The sequence below is a fragment of the Molothrus aeneus genome, chromosome 12, assembly GCF_037042795.1.
Source record: "Molothrus aeneus isolate 106 chromosome 12, BPBGC_Maene_1.0, whole genome shotgun sequence".
NCBI classification, from domain to species: domain Eukaryota; kingdom Metazoa; phylum Chordata; class Aves; order Passeriformes; family Icteridae; genus Molothrus; species Molothrus aeneus.
The window spans coordinates 19,690,046-19,709,930 of NC_089657.1; positions in this window are offsets into that span (position 1 = coordinate 19,690,046).

A 19,885-nucleotide genomic window follows, 5' to 3' on the forward strand; every position below is an offset into this window, starting at 1 on the left:
GATGAATATGTCCCACTCAATCATGAACAAAATTTGCCTTGACTTGGAAGCAAGTAGACAAGGAGCAATGCAGTATTTGGGTTTCATCCAGTGATAAATGGGGCAAGAAGCATTAACAACTTACCTGTTTTACAGAACACAAGTACTGATACAGCCAAAAATGCACCCACATGAAGGGATCTTCAGGACATTCCTTTATTTCTTAACCAGGAATGGGCAGCCAAATGCTGGCATTTATCTGAACTGGAAGCTGTGTTCCTTTCCTGTGTCTCCTTTATTGGAATTACCAATATTGCTGTTATAAATGATCAATCGAAAGCCAAATTATCAAAAAATGCAGAAAGATTTATTTATCTTTTTGCGCAACCTAAATACGGCCCTCAAAACCACCACAGCCAAAGAGACAGCGTCGAGCCCGGGATCGGCGCTGGCTGAACCTGGATCCGACCTCTATCGCATCGGACCCCCCCTCGTTCACGAGAGCCCCTTCTAGCGGGGGTGTTTTATACAGTTGATTGTGCCTGAGGCCAAGGAGTCCAAGGTTCTTTTGTAACTCTGCATATTCGTGGTTGGTTCTTTCACTGTGCACAGCTGGACAATCGCCGTCTCCTGGTCGATAGGCGGCGTTGATCGAGTTCAGGGCAGCCACGTATTCACATGAATCTTCCTGGCGTCCCTGGCTATCTTGATCCATGTTATCAACAGGGCGATGATCGCTCTTAGGCCTCTTCCGAAGGCTCAGGATGGCGGTGATCATCGCGCTGGGTGCGTCTGTTCATAAGCTAAATGCCGATCGTATCCTGCCGCCTTCAGGAATTTCAAAGTTTGAATAGATGTTTGCCCTTCAGGCTGCTTGTGGTCAGAGACTGGTTTGGATTTCACAATCTTTATAAAATACATTCTTTGATAGCATTAATTATTTCTAACATATATTACATTGATGATGGGACGTTCCTTGGCTTGTCTGGCCCCTGCAGCTGAACCAAATAGCAGCAACTGTGGTGTTTCACCCCAGAGACACTTTTTGGCCAGCTGGATGTTGCAGCTTGGCCCGTGGGGACAAGGCCAGACATGCCGGGACTCCGGCGGCGGCGGGATGGAGCTTCCTCCCGTGGAGGGTCTGCTCCTCAGGTTTCCCTCTGCCGGAGAAGCTTTAGGGTGGGAGTGAAGGAAAGGAGTCGGTTCTGATGGAGGGTCTTAATCCAGAGCTTTATTCTGGCCCACAGGCCACTGAATCCAGCAACTGCTCCAACAGAACTCCTGGTCCACATGGTTGCTCACCCTTTTACCCGAGGGAGGGGAGGAGGGAAGGGATAGGGAGCCCACCAACCTGGTACAGGAGAGGAGGTCTCAAGGGACAAAGGACACCAGGATGGCCCAATGCCCCCCTGCCCGGGGTAGAGGGCATCTTTTGAATCTCCAATCACTCAATTCCTTTCTGGAATTCCAGGATTGACAGACAGTGCTTGGCAGGGGTCAGGGTGGGGAAAGGAGGGATGATTGACACCCCTGGGAGGGAATCTTCAGGGGAGAAACCCGGGGTTCTGGGGTAAACCATGCAATCACACTGCAACACTCCTTGAGCACACTGTCTGTTATTTGCAGACTTCACTGCCCAGCCATTGAATCCTCTCAGGGCCAATTGCTAAATGACACAACTACCAAAATACAGGTGCCACATCATAACCCCAGCGCTAATCCAGCACTGCTTTGATGGTGCACAGGAGCACAGAATGGCTTGGCTTGGAAGGGACATTTAAAGGCCATCTAGTCCAATGCCCTGCAGTGAGCAGGGACACCTTTAAGTAGGTCAGGTTGTTCAGAGCATGAGCTTGAATGTCTGCAGGGATGGATGTCCACCTCTCTGGGCAACCTGTGCCAGGCTTTCAAAACCTCCAGTGAAAAAAATGGGTTTCTTTTGTCTGGTCTGAATCAACCGTCTTTTAGATTAAAACCATTCCTCCTCGGTCTGCTCACAGAAGGTTCTATTAAAGTTCTGTCCCATCTCTTTTACAAGCCCCCTTAAGGTCCTAAAGGCAGCAATCAGGTCTCCCTGGAGTCTGCTCTCTGCCAGGCTGAACACCGCCCGCTCTCCCAGCCTGTCTCCAAAGCAGAAGGGCTCCAGCCCTCAGAGCATTTTGTCCCTCCTCTGGACCAGATCCAACAGGACCATGTCCTTCCTGTGTGGGGAATCCAGGGCTGGATGCAGTACTCTGTCGTGGTCGAGACAGAGACAAAACAAAGCAACACATTCCGTTTCCAGAAGGCTTCAAACCCTGTTTTTATTCTAGCATGCATGCTTGTTCTACATTCTTACAAAGCTCCTAAGTTTACACTTTACTCACTGGTCACAAGAGACAAGCAAAGTGCTTCTTGGAATAGGCAGTTGCAAGTTTCACTTATTTATCCTGCTTTCTTTCTTGGTTTCTATGTCAACAACCTTGGTAGGGAATTCTTTCAGGGGTAAACATGGATCCTCTTGTCAAACTTCTCAATGGCTCCCAGAGGTCGCTGTAAAACCTCATCCACAGTACTCCAGGTGGGGTCTCACCAGAGCAGAGGGGTGGAATCACCTCCTTCAAGCTGCTGGGCACTCTCCTTTGGATGCACATGGCTGGCTCATGTGCAGCCTCTCATCTAGCAGCACCCCCAAGTCCTTCTTGGCAGGGCTGCTCTCCATCCCTTCATGGCCCAGCCTGTGAGATCAGCTGGGCTGGGACTGTGTCACAGCCCTTGGACACAGCAGCTGGGCAGGATGAGCTCCCTCCCAAAGAAGGCAGATCCCACTCCCCACACAACTCCACCCTGGCCATGAGGTCACTGCAGGCTGTGAGGTCACAGAGGTGCCAGAGCCCCGTGGTTGCACAGCAGCACGAGGAGCGAGCAGTCAGTCCTTGGGCACAACTGTTGCGGCAGCAGCGGCGGTGGCAGCAGTGGTGCTGGCATTGGAACAGTGGTGTCAGGACAGCGGTGGCAGCAAGAGCTGCGGGACTGGCAGAGGGCAAGGCACCATGGCCCTTGCTCTGCGCCTCTTCCTCCTGCTCCTCCTGGCCGTGGCCCTGCCTGCCAGGGCTGCCCAGGCTGCTCCGCTGCAAGCGCGGGGAGCAGGTGAGCCGGCAGCCTGGCTCCCCTTTGCCGGGACAGCGCTCCCTGCTCCCCGGGAAGCGCTGGGGATGGTTTTCCCCAGGCCTTTAGGGAGGGTTTCCTCTGGGGGAGGGAGAGAGCCCGCATGGGCCCTGGCCAGCCCCTGTTTCCTCTCCAGGGATGTTACACAGCATAGGGAAAGAGGGTGGAGAGTGACCAGGAGCCAGCCCAGCCCAGAGCTCCCCAGGCCCCTGTGCAGCTTTGGCCTTGTCCATTCACATCTGGCTCCCACAGCTTTACCCGACCCCCTTGCAGTGCCCAGTTCCCTGAGTCAGAAGGGGATCCCAGCACACCATAGAAATGAGTGTGATCTGTGCTCCCCTCTAGATGAGCATGCTAGGAAGCTTTCTCCAAGACCTTGGCTCCATGAGAATTTGCAGCCTCTTAAGGCTCCTGCAGGTATGTTGTTAATGTTCTCCTCAGAGAATAATCATTGACAACCTGGCAGGAACCAGGTGACAGAAGCTTCTGTGGCTCTTGAGTTACAGGAGTGTCTGCAGGGAGGACTTATCAAGCTCCTTTCTTGGTTGCTGCTCACAAGCCCAGCTCTGATGGCAGGGGTGAGTAGTTTGTCCCTGCTGACCCCACAGGCTGAGCCCTGCTTCTGTGGGATTTATTCCTGGTAAAATGGAAATACTTTCCCTTAAGTTCCTCTGAGAGGGAAGAAAAAACCTACAAAACAGAATAAGTCCCTGGAGGAATCCAAACAACTGGACCAAATCCTGATTGACCTGGAGAGGCGCCGTGGTGGGTGCATTTCCCTCAGCCTTGTCCTGGGGCTCAGCAGCCGGGGGCTTTGGCTGCACATCTGGACACGCCGTGCCCCAAACAGCGGGAAGGGATCCATGGCAGCCTGGCTGCCCCGCTGCTGCTTCCATGCCCTGCAGGGCTGTTTCCCAGCCTGGCCTGGCTGCAGCTTCTCCCCAGCCTCTGCAGGAAGGCATTGGGCATCAGCTCACAGGGAGCCCAAACTGCACCACAGGCCATGCACACCCTGAGATCCCCTGCAATTTCCCGGTCTCTGAGCACATCTGGAGGGGCAGCTCTTTGGAGGAGGGAGGGCCCTCGAGCAGCCCCAATAACCTGATCTACCTCCTGAATCTAATCCATTACTTAGACAAGCATTGCCTCCTGAGGATGCCCCTTTCCCACTGGGGAACAGCCCCACCTGATCCAGCTCTCCCTTTTCATTTCTGCAGAGATGGAAGGACAGGCTGTGCCTAAGCCTCAGTTTCCCAGAAGAAGCAGGGGCTCATTGGCAGCCTCTGCTGCAGGAAGGGAGGCGATGCCAGGCCCAGTGCCAGGAGGTAATTGCTGTGCCTCTGGGCCTGAGCCCTGCTGAGGCTTGAGCGGCCCTCTCTGCTGCTTGGCACTGCGGGCACACAGCATTACCTGAACCCCTCTCAGTGCTGGGTTCCCTATAGAAGGGGATCCAAACACAGCACGGAACAGTTCCCATCTGTGCTCCTTTCTAGACTGGGATCGTGACTTGCATCACTTGGGAATGCTGGTAAAGCAGGGCTTAAGGATGTTGGAGCTTGGTGAAGGTAGGCTACCAGCAACCCTTTCCTAACTGAGTCATCACTGCCCAAGTGTACTCATTGTCCAGAGTAATATTCCTGTGTCATTTCCCTTAAGATCCTCTAAAGGTTGATGGATTCTGGAAATCCTGGCCTCCAAATTTCTGCTCTTTTACCCAAAAGTGATCCCACAGCATCACTGTCAGTGGGAGGAAGGAGCATTTAGCTGTCTATCCTCCTCCCGTGTGCAATGGCAGTGTGTCCTTCCGTGTGCTCTGTGCAGCCACGGAGAAGAGCAGAGAGGGAAGGGGCCGGGCCCAGGACTGTGCTCCCGGGGAGAGACTTTCTCAGCTCCTTTGCCAGCCCCAGGGAGCCTGAGCTGCTCCTGCTGCCACTGCCAAGCCCTGGCCCTGCCTGGGGCTGGGTTTGGAGCTGAGGCAGCTCCAGGGAGTCCTTTCTGCCCCGACTGCCCCACAAGGGGCTCCTTCCATCCCAGTGTGGGACCACTGCAGGTACGAGGCCCCCCTGGCCCTGCTCCTGAGTGGAAGGCAGAGCTGAGGGAGTGCCTTGGAGGGAACCAATCACCCAGGTGCACTCACTGCCACTTGGGCCTGAAGGAGAATCTTCAGCAGTGTCACAGGAGCTGTTCTGTCCTGCCTTTCTTTGCAGATGAACCTGATGAAGATGATCCCGATGATGAAGATTATCCTGTTAGTGAAGATGATCATGTTGATGAAGTTGATCTGGATTCACAACCCATAGTCATCATTGAGCCTCTGGGACATGGTGAGGGTAGGTCAAGGCCTTTTCCCTGGGAGAGCTGCCAGCTCAGGGCCCAAAGCTGGGCCAGGGGGGCATGGCTGCAGGTGCCAGGACAGAGCCATGCACGTGTGTTCCCTCATTCTGCGCGATGCCCTCACCACTCCTGCGGCTCAGTGGTGCCCGTGCAGCTGAGCAGAGATGGCAGAAGCTTCTGTGGCTGTTGAGTTACAGGAGTGTCTGCAGGGAGGACTTTCCCAGGCCCTTTGGTGGATGTTGCATGCAAGCCTGGCTCCCATTGCAGGGTTGAGCAGTGTGTCCCTGCTGACCTCACAGGCTGAGCCCTGAATTGTGGCACCCATTCATGGGAAATGGAAATATTTCTCTTAAGACCCCCAGAGAATGAAGAAAAACCTATAGGAGCTAGTAAGTCCTTAGAGGAACCCAAACATCTGGAAAAAAAACGGAGTGATGTGGACAGCCAGCGTGGTGGGTCCATTTCCCTCAGCCTTGTCCTGGGGCTCAGCAGCCGGGGGCTTTGGCTGCACATCTGGACACGCCGTGCCCGGCACAGCGGGAAGGGATCCATGGCAGCCTGGCTGCCCCGCTGCTGCTTCCACGCCCTGCAGGGCTGTTTCCCAGCCTGGCCTGGCTGCAGCTTCTCCCCAGCCTCTGCAGGAAGGCATTGGGGATCAGCTCACAGGCAGCCCAAACTGCACCACGGGCCTGAGATCCCCTGGGATTTCCCGGTCTCTGGGTAGATGCAGAGAGGCAGCTGTTTGCAGGAGGAAGGGTCCTCGAGCAGCTCCAAAATCCTGGGCATTTTCCTTGTCCTTTTCCATGTCTTTGACAAGTATTGCCTTGAGCAGAAGGGCACAGCACAGAGGAATTATGGCATGCAGGCTCAGGGGTTAAGGTACTGAGCAGTCCTGTGCCAAGGGGCGGCAAGGTGCCTGCAGGCCCCAGCTCTGGGGGAATCAAGGAGCAAGAATGTCCTGGCCGTATCCACCGTGCTGCCAGCTCAGCAGTGCAGCACAGCACGGGCTCACGCTCCCCATTGCTCCCACAGATGCAGCTGGCACCTCAACACCTGCTGGTAACACCCAGAGAAGAGTTTTCTGCTGGGGAACAGCTTGTTTGATCAAGTTGATGGCCATTGTGGCTGGTGCAGCACTTTGCCTGTTAATTTGCTGTGCAGGAATCTGGTACTGCTGGAAGAGAAAATGGTGAGTGTTTTGTGATTCTCTACCTCAAACAGCTTCCTTTAAAGGCTGCTCATAGGCAGGGAACATTCCCAGTGAGGCTGCTGTGGAGTTGTGGCCAGTCCATGGTTGTCCAAAGAACTCTGCTGAGGGTTCTGCTGCTGCCCAGAGCTTTCATTGGCCTCTTAATTGCTGGGCCTTGTCCTGGGGGGCCCGCTGGGGCTGCAGCCAGTGCTGCCTCCCACTGAGGCTGCCTGGCCCAGAACAGCCCCAGGGGCACAGGGCAGAGGCAGAGCAAAGTGGGGAGGAGAAAGAGCAGGGACGAGATTGCCCTTGAAAGGCAGAGGCGCTCTGGGGCCCGCTCCTGGCCAGGGAGCCTGCCCAGAGCCGTCCCCTGCTGGCCGGGGCCTTGAGGGACAGCTGTGCAGCTGGGCCAAGCTGCGCCAGCAGCTCCAGCCGTGCTGGGGAGCCTTGCCAGCTCTGGGCCCTGCTGTGCACGAGGCTCCCTGTGTGCCACTGGCAGCTGGGGCCTCAGCCACCTCCTCTCTCCACAGGAGCGCCTCTGCATCTTCAGAAGAGGAGCCTAAAAACTCAGACAAAGTGCTCCCTACCTGTTATCCCAGCTGTCCACGTCTGCCCCTGTCTGCCCTGCCGTGGCTGCAGCCCCGTCACAAGGCCCTCCCAAAACCCACCCCTCCTAAACGAGACCCTCTGCCCCTGAGCCCCCTGGTCCTGTTCCCTGGCCAGAACTGAAGCTGGGCAGGCCCTGTCGGCCAGGGGAGGGATTGACCCTTGTTTTATGTTCAAATAAAGAACTGGAGTTGTTGCAGCTCTGTCCAGGTGGTAGCATCAGCAAAGCCCACCCAGCAGCAGCACACGCTGAGCTCCATGGCCAGGGGCATGGAGCATCTGGGACTGGAAAACACAGCTGGGTTGAGGGATATCCAATAGCACCGGGACTGGCCAGTAATAGTACTAAACTTGCAATAGGTGATGTGAAAGTAAAAGGTACCTTATTGTTGTCTTACTGTGTGTGTGAGAGTGAGTCTCACACCAAATCAGCCTCAACTTCCCGGGCAGGAGGGAAGGGGGGGCACTGGAAGGAGGAGTGTGTGACCCACAAAACAAGCCAGTGTCCCCCGGGTGGGTGGGGGCTGTGGCATAAGGTACAGGTGACCTGCACACCAGGCTATTGTTCCCCAGGCGTGCGAGGGGGCCGGGGCTAAAGAGCGTCAGTGACACGCAGACAGCCCCGCAGGTGAACGGGCACCAGAGGCCACCAGAGTCAGGGCCCTTCCAGGAGCCCCGGCGACACTGACACCTGCAGGCCAACCCCAAGGCGAGGGGGAGGCCACAGGGAGCCGCGATTCTCTGGCGACAGGGATCCGCTTTGTGTCTCGAGGGTGTGAAAGAATGTGTGAAAGTGAATGAGAAGTAAAAGCGAATGAATGTGGACGAATGGAAGTACATGTAATGTAGAAGCGTCGAGCCCGGGATCGGCGCTGGCTGAACCTGGATCCGACCTCTATCGCATCGGACCCCCCCTCGTTCACGAGAGCCCCTTCTAGCGGGGGTGTTTTATACAGTTGATTGTGCCCAAGGCCAAGGATCCTTGTCCAAGGTTCTTTTGTAACTCTGCATATTCGTGGTTGGTTCTTTCACTGTGCACAGCTGGACAATCGCCGTCTCCTGGTCGATAGGCGGCATTGATCGAGTTCAGGGCAGCCACGTATTCACATGAATCTTCCTGGCGTCCCTGGCTATCTTGATCCATGTTATCAACAGGGCGATGATCGCTCTTAGGCCTCTTCCGAAGGCTCAGGATGGCGGTGATCATCGCGCTGGGTGCGTCTGTTCATAAGCTAAATGCCGATCGTATCCTGCCGCCTTCAGGAATTTTGGGGTTTGAATAGAGCTCTGCCCCTCAGGCTGCTTGTGGTCAGAGACTGGTTTGGATTTCACAATCTTTATAAAATACATTCTTTGATAGCATGAATTACTTCTAACATATATTACAACATCTTTAAACAATATCAAAATCCCCTAAGAAAAAGCAATAAAAGAAAAACGGTTAAAGAAAAAGGCCGGAAACAACATATTACTTATCCATTATAATTATCCATTCCCGTTTGTTCCCCCACCCGTTCGTGTCTGCACCCCCCCAGCCCCTGTGCCGGCTCCAGCACAGTCCGTCTGCTCCAGTCCGTCTCTCCCAGTCCGTCTGTCCCAGTCCGTCTGTCCCAGTCCGTCTGCCCCAGTCCGGCCACCCGGCCTGCGGCCGCTCCACCAGCCGTGCTGGGGGAGGTGGGGTCTGTCCTGCCGTGTGGAAACATGGTCTCCGCGCTGACCGCACCGAGATGGGGAGTCCCGTCTGTCCCGTCTGTCCCATCCCCGGCTGCCCTGACTCTGCTCGGCTCCCGCCGCTGCAGCCGGGATCAGTCGCCGGTTTTGTCTCTGCCGGATCAGCCATGTGGGGGCGATCCACGCTCCAGCTCGGTCTGCACCGAAACAGCCCCTCGGGCGATCCCGGCTGCAGACCCCGCCTTTGGAGCACCCGCACCCGGAGCTGTGCCGATCCCCTCGGGTGATTCCCCCTGCAGACCCCGCCTTTGGAGCACCCGCACCCGGAGCTGTGCCGATCCCCTCGGGCGATCCCGGCTGCAGACCCCGCCTTTGGAGCACCCGCACCTGGAGCTGTGCCGATCCCCTCGGGTGATTCCCCCTGCAGACCCCGCCTTTGGAGCACCCGCACCCGGAGCTGTGCCGATGCCCTCGGGCGATCCCGGCTGCAGACCCCGCCTTTGGAGCACCCGCACCCGGAGCTGTGCCGATCCCCTCGGGTGATTCCCCCTGCAGACCCCGCCTTTGGAGCACCGGCACCTGGAGCTGTGCCGATCCCCTCGGGCGATCCCGGCTGCAGACCTCGCCTTTGGAGCACCCGCACCCGGAGCTGTGCCGAGTGCCGCCCGTCCTGCCCTGAGCTCCGTTCCCTTGGTAACCACAGCTCCGGCTGCTCAGGGGAACTCTCTAAAGGAATCACCTTATCGAAACCCTAAAAGTTCAGTTAAAAGAAAGCCCTCTCCTGATTCTTCCGAAAAATACTGGAGAAAGGCTATAGAAGATAAAAATCCAAAAAGAATGGGATAAAGGGATTAGTCTATTTCCATTAAGAGAGGTTCCCATAGGAGGAGGTGAACCGGGGTTTGTAAATGCCCCTTTGACTTCGTCTGAGGTCGGAAATTGTAAGTGTGAAAAACACCAATCACTTGTTTTTAAAATTTTAAAATTTTTTGGTGCTAGAAGAGAGCAGGAGTGTGAATGCGGGTTTTTTGCATGAAAGGCAGGGAAGTGTCTTAATGTCGGTTTCGGCTGTCTGTCTCTGCCCCAACACGGGTAGTGTGGTTCTTGGGTGGCACGCGTTTCAAAGGACGAGTCTGGACTCTTCAGCTTTTCGGTCTTCAGATTGTTTATTATTTCTTATCTACAAAATTTTCTGTCTGCCCAACAGAGGTCTGATCTGCAAGCAGTCACAGGCACTCTCTGACCACCCACGGGGCGGTCATGTCTTTTTATACTAATATCTACGTACATAATATTTACCTTTATTTCCCAATGCTTTTCACCCATGTTAGCAAGTGCACCTTTACCATAAACCAATCTCCAAGTGACAACATCACCACAGGAGATGGAGGACAAGAAGAAGAAAGAAGAAGGACGAGACACGCCCTGATCCCTCCATCTTGTCTCCATAACCCCCCTGAACCAAAAACCTTAAAGTCTATATTTCACCCTCTAAATGTGTCCCTTTTACACCCTTCACTCTAAAGTGATTCTCTTGTCCTCAAACTCTTGTTATTTCTGTGGATGGATCAAAATCAAGCCACCAAACACTTCTGGCAACATTCCAGGATTTTCGAGACCCCCAAGGGTTCTCCTGGCATCTCTGGACATGGGGAACGATGTGCTGAGATCCCACATCTTAACACATGGTTGTTAGGACGTTATTCAATGCTGAACTGGGGTCCAGAAAGGGTTTAGCAGAACGGGCCCTCCTTGAGGAGAAAAGAGGATAAGTTGACTAGAGAAAGGAAAAGAATGTCAGGAGCCCCTGGGGACGCCAAGTTTGGGGTTGTCAGGGCTGGGAGGTGTCTGCCCGCTCCCTGCGATCGGCGGGGTCTCGGGGGCTGCGGCAGGCACCGATCCATGGAGGTGGCCCGGCGGCGGGGCTGGCAGCAGGGGACACACGGGTTTGCCGGGCAGGAGCGGGCTGGCTCCGTGGTGGAACTGCCGGGGGGCTCCCAGACTGCCGGGGTCCCGAGCCCAGGATGGCAGCGTCGGCCCCGGTAAGTGGGACTAGAGAGAGAGAGAAGGAAAGAGAAAGAGAGAGAAGAAGAGAGACATGAAGCTGTGGCTGTTTTTAAGGGGGGCCCGGCTGAAGGGATTTAGAGAGTCCAGCCACCTTCAGTTACACCGGCACTCCCCTGGCACGAAGCCAGTGGCATGTGCCGACCGTGGGTGGGGCGAGAGGAAACAGTCACCGATATTGAAGCAACCACGCCGCAGGAGTGAAGAAAAGAGACGGCCCTCCTCTGCTGGGTGAATTAACTTGGTTTAATCCAGGGTAGGGGAAGTACAGGGTGGCCACCCAAAGGTGGCGAGCGGAGGAGGAGCCCCGAGCCCCTCCGGGGACCGGGTTTTACAGGGAAGGGGGTGGGTACACAAGAAACCAATCATAGAACGAAAATTTGCATACATTGAAGACTGATGGGTGGTGTGGATCAATGGGGATAGGTCAGGGGAGGAGCCCAGGCCTACCAGCCAATCACTCAACACCCTAGCTGGAAGATTCTGGAACTTGGGGTGGAGTGCCGGTGACTGGCAGAAGGCCTGGGGAGGGGATACAAGGACAAATAAGGGATAATGAGGGAAAAGAAGGAGGGGAAAACCGTGACTGACATAACTGGGGGTTTGAGCCAGACCAACTTGCCAAGCTAGGAGAGGGGGGAACGGAACAAACCAAACACAAACCACAACAGAGACAGAGAGGGGGCAAGAGAGACCCAAGGCTGCCCCCAGGGTCCCCATGCCCGTGGCTGCTCTCCCTGCTCCGGCCCTGCAGCGAAGTGGCAGCACCAGGGGAAGGGCGAAGAACAGCATTGACAGCAAGGCCGTGAAGAGAGGGAGAGGGGGCTAGCACTAAAAGATAAAATCAAAGCAGAGATTGATGACTCTCCAAACCTCACAAAGTGGGTTGTTTTTCTTATGCAAGAAGTTTTTTGTTTTGTTTGCTGTTAAAAAGAAGTTGTTTTTTTTTTCTGAAGAATGGGTTTGTAAGGCTAAAACAATTAAATGTTGCCCAAAAAGTAAAAAGCAATAGATGTGATTCATCTTGTGTTAAAATCAGCCTGGCCTTTCTTATTTAACAAACTGCAACTCAAAGAAAGGAGAATTTGCCTCTGCAGCTATTAGCACAGCTGGATATAAGAAGAAGACGCTGCTGTGGAGAAAGTTTTTAGCTAAACCCAGAAAGTTTAGAAAAAAAGTGAATGGTAGAAGTTAATGCAGTATTGTCTTTCTTTTATTACTATGCTATTAAGAAGTCCTTTCCAGGTACTACTGAAACAGCAATCTGAACCATGGAAAGAGGATGAATTCATGCCAGCAGAATCAAAGGACTTGTGAAAGAACCTGAGGAATGGACTATCACATTTAAACTGGGTGATAACAAATTGACTTTCCAATGGGGACTGAGTGGTCATGGTTTGGGAAAACCCAAAAGATCCAAGAAATGTACAAAGAACAACACGTAATTAAGAAATAAGGCAACACATATCACTGGCTTCAAGCACTGCCTGAATAAAACATCTTGGGGAGGAATACTTCAGACAGAAGGATCAAGACTATTTTTGTATTCTGACCTTAGCCTGTGAATTGTACAGGGAAGAAGGGGAATTACCATCTCCATCAGTACCACACTGTGAACTTTATTTGATTCATTCCGATACTGGACATGCTAGCTGGGTTATAAGTAAATGCTTGAATTGTGGGAATCATTAGTAATGTAGTTCACAAAATTTATGCTCTTATTGTAAGAAGTGTAAAGTAATAACATTGTTTTGTGGATGGGAATTTTTAGTGCCTGTTGAATGAGAGATACCTGAGGAACGGTGGGAAACCACATTTAAGGGGTGTCAAAAACAACTTGCCTGGAAACTAGTTAAGAGAAAGTGACAAGGAAAGAGAGGGCAAGACCAGATTGGCCTCTGTATTTCACCACCGAGAAGATCAAATACACCTGCTGTGGGTTGCAACCTCACGGGCATGGGAGGTGGGAGTACAAACCATACTGGAGCTCTGTTATTCCTGTTTCTGGCACTCATTTGTTGTCTTTTCCCTTTCGGGATACCAACAAGACTGTGTCACAAATGCTACAGAAAGCATGGAAAGAAACCAAAGTTCCTCTTTTATTACACACAGCTATGTCAACTGCCACTGTTATAACCCATCCAAATTAAGAACCTGTAGGCAAAAAGGAGAAAATTATTGGATTACAAGAAACTTAGAAAAAAAAGGTAATAGATTTGGAACTGAATGTCCAAAAGGAGAGAGATGGATTTGTTTTACATTTAATCTTGAAGAGACAGTTCAAGATTTGGTAAAAAAACAAATAGCAAATGAAAAGGTAAAACCAGCACAGCAATTTAACTCTGTATTGACCCCAAATTATCTATTGAGTCGTATTACAAGACTCCAAGCAGTTATAGAAGTGATAGCAAATAAAGCCGCCCAGGCATTAGAGTTAATATCAAGTCAGCTAAGCCAAACAAAACCTGTAGTGTATCAGAATAGGATGGCTTTGGACTATTTATTGGCAAAAGAAGGGGGTGTTTGTGGAAAATTTATTATATCAGATTGTTGAAGATTGATGACCACAGAAAAGGCATTCTAGAAAAAGCAAAAGAAATCAAAGAAAAAAACCACATATAATAACCCAGATACCAGATATCTGTCCAAAAATTAAAAACAATGTTAAAACATAGCTGGTGGGGTAATGTACTAGAAGAAATTAAGATTTTTCATTTTATGTGTTACAACTGTTTTGATATTTCTTCCTTGTGTAATCCCCTGTTTTATTTTGCTAGCTGTCATGGTTTGAGATAGTCCAGAAAATGTCAGTAGACAAGAAATATTGCTCAAGCCAAATGATTTACAAAGAATAAGAGTGGGGATTGGGAAAAATGCATGTATTCTATGATTGGCTTTTTGCAAATATTAAAATGAATATTATATGTGTTGTGTTACAAAGTAATGCTACTACTCTTAAGTAGTGTGGTAAATATAGTTTTAAGTTATAACAAAATGTTAAAATAGAAACTATGCTATGTAGGATACTTTTTTTCCTAAAGAAAGGACTCGCACTGAGATAGCAGCCACAGGACACCTAAATCTTTCAGAGAAAGAGAATTTATTGCTGCCGCACACAGCCAGGGCGACGCCATTAGGCTTACGAGGAAGAAGTTGACGGTGACCAGACAGAATCCTGTGTTTGAATGGAATTTATGCATCATGTATGAGATGTATGAATATGCAACAGGTTGTTGTTTTTAAGGGTTAATTTTCTGTTAACGTGGGTCCTTTTTCGGGCTTATGCTGCCCAGAAAATGGGTACCCAGATGTCCATAGCTCTTTGTTTCTATTATCTCATATTGTCCTAATTCAAATTGTCCAAATTATTATTACTCTACTTGTATTACTATTTTTATAACCATTTTATTATTATTAAACTTTTAAAATTTTTAAAAACAAGTGCTCGGCCCCGGCAGGGAAGGGCCGCGGCCCTGGGCTCTGATGAGGCTGCTGAGCTCCGCCCTGGCCCTGTGCTGCAGCCCAGCACATTTACAGCCAGGGCCGTGCCCTGGCCCACAGGAGGCACCCGGGGCTGCAACTGAGGCCGTGCCCTCTGCCACGCAAGGGGGCTGCTCTGTTCCTTCGGAGGGCACGGCTTAGATCCCCGTTGCCTTTGGGAACCTGCCGGGGAAATGTTGAGGGGTGCAGAGTTCCAACCCTTCTCACTGGGAAGTGTGGCTGATGGTGTGGGGATTTTTAATGTTTTGCTCTCTACATTTATGTCCTGGCAGAGGGTTAAGTCTGTTGCTCTCAGTAGGGCCCTTTGATTCTTGGTGGTCAGTGGGGGCTGCAATGCAGCCAGGGTTGAAGGAGGCTCTCTGGCCGCTTGGGCCATGGTTGTGGGACACCTTGGCTTCATCTTTCCTTTGGCTGTGGTTTGCAGTGCTGCTTGTGCAGGCATTTTACAGTAACTGGCTTCAGTTTGTTCCTCTTGTCACCAAAAATTGAGAATAAACGTCTTTAACACCACTGTAGCATTAAGAGGCAGGCCTTACTTTATAGAATTGCTGGATGCACAGGCCATTGGGATCACAGGGCCTTCTTGGTGGGTCTTCAGGTACCCTGGTGGTCACTGAAGAAGGAAGCTGATTCTTCTGGAAAAAAGATTGTTTCCCATGTGTGGAAAAGAATAACCTCTCACTTCCCCATCCCTTTCTATACAAAGTTACACAGGCAAGTGCATTCATATGTCTCTATCTGCCTTGTCAATCTATCTATCTATCTATCTATCTATCTATCTATCTATCTATCTATCTATCAATCATTTATCTATCTATCATTTATCTATCTATGTATTTTAATAATTACGAAATATTTCTATGCATGATATTTTGTTTATTTGTAAATTATGACACATCTATTGAGAGCTGGAAAATAATACCAGCAAAGCTGGGTTTAGGAGTAGATATGAACTGTGATTTCCTTCTTGCTAGACATTTGCTGGCTTGTTTAGATTGACTTTGAACTGAAACCCTGCAAAGCTGGAAAATGGCTGGTGGCCATCACCCTGATATCCTTAAAAGCCCTTTTTTCATTTTAATTTTTTTCATCTGTGCTGGTTGGTAAATACCTTTCTTCCTTAAGCTATGTGCTGGCAATATTGGAGGTAGAAAATAACATTGCATATTTTAGGCACTTGATAGTTTTCTTGTGAAATTTTATGGTAGCATCTCCTGCCTAAAACCGCCTCAAAACTAAACCAGCAGGTCAGCTACTGAGCACAACTTACTGCATAGGTGCAGCTCATGTTTGAACAGTGGAAGTGGCTTTTTGTTCTTCTGCATGTGTATGAAACACTACAAATTGAAAGGCTGCTTACAGAGGAAAGAGCCTTGTTTAGCGTAGCCTGGACTTTGGGAAGGTGGTAGCTGTTAGATCAATACCCAGCAAACTGCCTAAGTTATTTTTTGTGACTATTCTGGCTTCTTTAGGATGTTCAATTTTCATTTAGAAATGGCACAAAAAGACTCCGTGTGCTCGGTGGAGCCAGTGCTGCCACAGGACAGATGGAGCTAGGACAAATGGCACATTGATTTTGATCTCAACAAAAAGCCACCTGAGCTCCTCATGACAGCAACCCCATGGACTGGTAATGGATCCATTAAAATTAACTCATCACAGAGCTTTTAACTTGATGCTCTGACATATGGAGCTTGTTCAGTTCTGCCATGGAGGAAGGGAGTTTGAAGACAAAGAGGTTTGGCAAAGAGATCCATGCACAATAAAACTATTTGTATTTTAGCAAATGAAGTATCTTAGGATGTAAAATCTCATCCATGCTCCAGTTTTATACCTCCATTTACCCAAATTCTTGGTCTTAATTCCTTTGCCAGTAGGAAAAAATGACAGGGAAGTGTAGATCCTCCTTTTCTTCTTGAGCTGTGCAGCTTGTAACCTCACCTTCTCCCACAAACAGGAACAGACAAACTGCAATTTTGTCATGAAACCATATTTTGGAAAGCTCGCCCTGTGTTTGGTTTTGCCCAGAGATTCTCTGGAGTATTTACAAGCCATAAATGATGGATTTATTGTGGTTGCAAGAATCTTTTATATTTTACAACTTCTCTGCTGCACAAGAGCCTGGCACTTGCAGAACTCTTGCCCCATGCACTTCTCCAGTGCTCCTTGCAGAGAAGCTTTGGGAAGCACTTGGGATAAGTGCCATGTTCATGAATGGTTTATGGAGTCCACAGGACAGGGAAGTGTCTTTGCAGTGTGCACTGGCTTTTATTCCAAAGAATTGTCATTGCTGTGGGCACTGGCTGTTATTCCAACACCTGTGTCATTTATTCTACTGGAATCCTTGTTAGAAATGTTGTTCTTTGCCACTCACATTTTTAGTTGGTATTTTTTATCTCAAACAGCCAAAAGTTTTCCATCTCACTGGTTTCTGATGCTGGTTTTTCCTTTCCAGTCTGTTGTTGGCCCATGAAGATGCTGCTTAGATTCTGCCGACCCCATACATGGGTACCAAGCTGAAAGTTCTCCGCTGCTCCACAGCAGCCCAGTTATCCACAGGTGGGCCAAGAGCAGCTCCAGAAGCTCCAAGGGATTCTAACAGATGAATTTCTGTCCCTCAGGAAGGCAGGGCTGGTTCTGAAGTAGAGGGTCTGACCCTGCACCCACCTTTGCATGGCAGCAGCTGTCCCACACTTTGTGGAAGGCACATAACATGTGACACTCTTAATTCAGCACTGGCATAGTCGGTCTTATAATGCTCTTAAAAAAAATCAGCCTGGGCGAAAAATTACTTGTATTGTAGTTGGTTGGTTTGTTGTTTTGTTTTTCTTTTGTTTTTTTTTTTTTTTTTCCCTTGGTTCTTTGCTTTGATGCTCAGAGATGATGGAGGAAGGAGCAGACTTTCTGTTCAATTTGCCTGTCAGTTTGCAGGGAGTGAGAAAAGATCAGTTTTTCACCACCTGATTTAGGAGCTCTAAAAGCAATTGCGATGTCCTTAATCAAGGGGTGGGGGCACTGCTAACAGCCTGGATTGTCCCCACCTGTGTTCCCCTCTTTACCACAATGCTGTGCAGATCCAGAGCCTTGTACCTCAGCCTGACGGTGCAAAGATCCCCCCAGCATCCCTGAGTTTGCAGAAATAAAGGCTTTGTTCTCATTAATATGAGAAGCTGTATGGGTGGCCCGCAGCTAATGTTCTTTTGTTGCCTGGCCCCCCGTCAGTGCTCGAGTCTAAATGACTGACCCAGCCCCGAGCTGCCCTTAAGACTGATTTGATCAAAGGGACTGAAGCTCTGTTGACTGCAAATTCTCCAGGAAAACAAGTACAGGAACTTGGATAATGCTGGTGACACAAGCAGAGTGCAGAGTTGAACCTGTGAGGCCACCTCACTGCTGCCTTCCCCCACCCTTTTATTTTAATTTATTTAATATTCTGAGTGCCAGCTCTTGCATGAAATGGGCCCTCAGCAAGGAGCTGCTGGACCTCCTGGCTGTGTCCCTTTGTGCTCCCAGTGCTTCTGGTCTGCTTGGGCTGGGAAACTTGTCCATCATGCCTCTGTGTCTGTTTCCTGTCATTCCAATGCACAGCCCTTTCCCGCTGCTTGGCATTTAAATACTCGGATTATTTTATTGGATAACTTACATCTTGCACTTCATGACATTAAATTGTGTTAATCAGACCCTGTCCCATCATGAGTTTCTGGAACACATTTCCAAGCCTTCCAGCTGTAGCCCAAGGGAAGCTGTTTCTGTCTTGCATCACAAAATTGGCAGGGTTTTTTGCAAAGACAGCCTTTAGAAAGGACTTGGTGTGTGCATTAACATGCAAGGGGCCGCTTTCAAAGACAGACAAAAACCCCATGAACAAACAGCAAACCTACCAAAAAACCATATTACAAAAGTACTTTATTTATAGCTCTTGTTTTCCATGTTTTCTGAGCTGGCCAGCTTTTCCACTGCATTGTTTTTCTTTGGACAGAAAAGCGCCCTTGCCAGATGATGTGAGTTAGCAAAGAAAACAGAACTTCACACACAATGGATTTAGGAAAGCTAAACATGGAGATTCCCATTATCAGAATCATTATCATTGATTTTCAGTTTATTTTGATGTCAGATTGTTTTCAGAAGGGTGAGAACAGTATCTCAGATCCCCTGGGTGCATTGGTGCCAAAGCCACTTATTATTTCTTCTTTCTTATTATCTGTCCTTTCTGTAGTTCTGTAGTTCCTCTGCCCATTTGTTGCTATTGGATCTCTGTGTCCTTCACCTGATTCTTATCTTTTTCTGGATTTGTGGGGATTTTTGTGTTGGTTTAGTTTTTTTTTCTTAGTGGTTGTTTTGTTTGCCTGTTTTATTTGGTCACAGTTTTGCTGATGGTTTTGGGCTTTTTTTGCATTCACTTAACAGCAGAAATCAGTTTATGATTTGTATTGTGAAGTTTTGATAGACAGGTGTTGCACATGAAGGTTGTTTTTGGTTTTAAAGTCATCTCATCTCAGACACAGACCTGCAAGGCCCTGTGGCTTTGAGAACTGAGTGCTCTCAGACAGTGAATTGTGCATGAATAGGAAACTTGTAGTTCCTGTCTCCATTACACATGGCAAAATGAAAAGCAGTTGGAATGGTACCAATTCCAGCCTTTATTTTGCCTTCTTTTGCTGCCATGCATCAAACCGTGTCAGATTCATCAATGAACTCGGTTCTTCCAGGATGGGGTGTGCAAGGGTGATCCCTCAGCTCCTGTGTGGACCTGGTGTGCACCAGGCCAGAGATGTGACTGTCATCCATAGCCAGCCCCTGTCTGCAAAGAGAACAGGGAGCTGCAGCTCTGAGGAACTCAGGGCTTAGGGAGCAAAGAGCCCAAATCCCTAGTCTATAGCAGTTACTTGTCTGGAGAATTTACTGCTGAGGGATTTTGGTCTTCCTGCCCAGAGCTGGAAAACAAGAAGCCTGGCTGTTTGCTTTAGCTGTGAAGTGAAGAGTCTCTTCTCAACAGGTTCCAGCTCTGCTGCTTGTTTGAATTAAAAGCAAAGCAAAACTCTTCTGTTGGTCACATCAAACAAAATAAGTTTCATGAGTCTGTGAAAAGCATAAGAGTGTAAAAATTATTCCATTTTCTAATACTTACAGTCTTCTAATTCAGCCATGGGATAACTAGGCCATCATTCACTATATCAAATAAATGGAAAAAGCATTGGAAAAGAAGTTTTTTTTAAACTAAGTTTGGAAAAACTGAATTAATTTCATAAAGAAAACCATGCAGTAAAAATACAGTAAAAGCCCTTTGATAATGGAGCCCTGAACCCCAGTCATGTGCAGTGCAGCCTCAGCTGTCCCTTTGAGGCCAGAACTGCCAAGGCTCAGGGCTGGGATGAGCCTTCACCCAAAACTGGC